Consider the following 3,397-nt stretch of genomic DNA (forward strand, 5'->3'; position numbering starts at 1 on the left):
TTATTCATCATATTCTTCATTGAAAGAGGCCTTGGTTTTAGGCTTTTAGCTTTAGTTTTCTCTGGTAAGGTTTGGACTTTGGAGTTCACCTTTCTGTATCTTCTTGTATATATATATATATATATATCCAATCAACTTCATGCACTGCATTGTCCAACACATGTCACTACTAATTAGCCTTTGGAAAAAGAGTCGGGCTGGTTTGACTTTCCTTCCTCTAATTGATCTTCCCTGGACTATCTGTCTATCTTCCTACCCTTATCATTTCGAATGGACTCTATCCCATTTATTAAAACATTAGAAAATATATGCAATGATGACTGTCAATAATGAAATAAAATATAATACAAATATTTTACTCTTAGGCCTCGTTTGGTTTGCGGAATGACTATTCCATTAGGAAAATGAATAGTCATTCCTAAGAATAGAAGGTGACGAAATGTAATGACTATTCCTAATCTTTAGTTTGGTAAGAATACATAGATTTTAATTGTAATTCAATCAAAATTACTAAAAAAAATTCACATTTTTTTAAAAAAAAAAATTAAAAAGAAAATCAAATTATTAAAAAGCCCACCAATTCGCTAGGAGTAATGTTACACATCATCCCCTTGTCCTCCTTTTGTCACCCTAAAATTGATGTGGCTCTTAAAATTACCATTGGATTTATGATAGATTACCATTGAATTTTGATCCAATGGTGATTTTAAGAGTCACATCAATTTTGGGAGGATAAAAGGAGGACAAGAGGATGATGTGTAGCATTACTCATTCGCTTCAGGGGTGGCCGCAACCACCCCCACCCTCGAAGCGAATTGGCCACCCCCAAAATACTCGTCAGGGGTGGCCGGCCACTCCCGAGGGAGTCTGGGGGGTGGCCGGGAAATACTCGTTGGGGGTGGCCGCGACCACCCTCGAAGCCAGTCCGGGGTGGCGTGACCACCCCTGGCTCCATATACTAGCCGACCGGCCAGCCAGTTAAGAATTTGGTTTTTGGTTTTTGGTTTTTTTTTGAAAATATTGCATTTACTCCAAGGAATAGCTATTCCTCTCATTTTTTAAAGGAATAAGTATTCTTCTTCGTAAAGAAATAGGCATTCCAATGAAAATACCTATTCCAAAGAATAGAACTCTACCAAACAAAAGAATGACTATTCCATCCATTTCAGGGGTCTATTCCGTGAACCAAACGAGGCCTTAGAGTTACTAACAAAACTTTAAAACAAAACCCTAGAATTACTAGAAAAATGAACAAAAATAAGATAAAAAAGCAAACCTAGCTAACACTCAGAGGAGGTGAATTTGTTCACAAACAATCATCACAAGTTTAAGAATCTAAAAAATATCTCAATTTAACTCAAAGTTTAGGTTATCAAACTAATCAAATCCAATCGAATCACCACAATTCAGATAACGTGAAAGAAAATAAAGCACTATTAATGCACAGATTTTGGTGAAGAAGTAGAAAACTTGTAAATAACTCCTAAAAAGAAGACAGCGAACCCCAAAAAAATCTTGACATTAATAATTAGAGCCTGGCATCACTTGAAGAAAAAAAAAATTAATGATAAAAGATTATTATTATTGTTTTATTCTCGTTGTTATCATCATAGTTGAACTGGTTCATGAAGCAAGCTTGAACTTTAATGCCCTTTTTTATTCCCCTCTTTTTCTTTGTTGTCGGTTTCCAATAATCTTTCCATTCTGTATATAATGGAACATGACCAAAGAGAGTAAAAATAAAGTCATTTAACCCTTGTGGAAATCAACATCCTATGATCATGTCTGCAATGGAGAATCAAAGATCAACTAATCCGACAAAGAATTTTGTGCTTTGTTCCAATAAAGGCCTAGGGCCTACTGTTTTTATTGTATTTCTTTATTAATTTCTACTTACTCCAAATAATTAAATAAAGAGAATTAGAAAAAAATATATATATATATATATATAATAATTAAAGAAAGGAAGGTACTTCAAATCATGCTGTCCAAAAGTATAGGATCATGGTATATATTGATATGTAAAGAGAAAATCTATGAAGAGAAGGGTTGTCCCCACGTATTATAGCATCAATCCTTTTTGTTTTCATAACTTTTGTTGATTTCATTATTCTCGATTTCAAAAAGTATTACATATGGTATTTGAAATTATTATCAGAATTATTTCATTTGTTCATGTTCCGTCAAATAACTTAATGGCATATCACATCAAAACCTCTCAAAATTTGGCAACAGGGTTGAATCAGTATTCTTCTCTACTTTTTTTTTTACAAAAACAAATCATATTTTATTCAACTTTTTTAAATTTTATTTCACAAAGTGAAACCTCAAAATTCGTACAATGAATTAAAATTAAATTCTGATTTCAGAAAATTCAATTCCCAAACAGACCAACCATGCATGATACTTTTTTAAAAACGAAATAGTTATATATATATAAAAACACACACACATACACACACACACACACAAATCCTACAAAGGTATTTAACACCATTAATAAAAGCAAGTCAATGCCCTTTCTTTGGCCAAGGAATCACTCATTCACATGATTGCATAGCCCTTCTTCTTTAGAACAAAGTCAATTATTAAGAACAAAGTCACCTTCTTCTTCCTCTAAACTACAAATTTGATAGCTTCCTAGTTACTTGTTGGTTTGTCTGGTTGTTGGCTTGTTTCATAATTATTATTATTTTTCTTTTCTATTTTCTCTTTTCTCTTTTTAAAACAAAACATTATCAAATGCTTCAAAACACTTAAAACTATTTTATATAAAGACGACTCTTTCTTTGATTGTTTGGATACAATTGTGCACCTTCCACGAAATGGGGCTGCTTTTAAATGGTTTTTATTTTTTATTTTTTTTTTCACTTTTCCCTTATTCAGCTGTCTCCTTAAATAATCAAAAAAAGACAAAAGGAGGAAGGAATAAAGAAAAAAGAAAAGTGGTGATTCAGTTGCTTCTAAAGTACAACTGATTTGCACTCAATCTTGCAATGGGACTTTGTCAAAACTCAAAAGGCAATGCTACATGCCACACGATTGCATATACTTTAATTTTCTTATTCAAAGATTTTTTTTTTTTTTTTTAATAATTTTTTTAAAATCCCACTTTTTCGTCACCTTTTAAGCCGCAATTAGCTCCTCAATGAAAGATAACATAATTTAAGAAAAATATGAGAATAAGAAAAAAAAAACAAAAATTTTTGGTAGTTCGGCCTATAATTTACATCCATACAGTAAAACCTTTTTTTGACTATATATTTCATTGATTTATTTGATTGTATACAAAACTCTATTTATAGAAAAAAAAAAAAAAAAAAAAAAAAAAAAAAAAAAAATTTTGGGGCCATTACAAGTCTCTTCTACTTTTACGTTAACAATAATAAATCTAATT

This window comes from Alnus glutinosa, chromosome 4, assembly GCF_958979055.1.
Source record: "Alnus glutinosa chromosome 4, dhAlnGlut1.1, whole genome shotgun sequence".
In the NCBI taxonomy this organism is placed as follows: domain Eukaryota; kingdom Viridiplantae; phylum Streptophyta; class Magnoliopsida; order Fagales; family Betulaceae; genus Alnus; species Alnus glutinosa.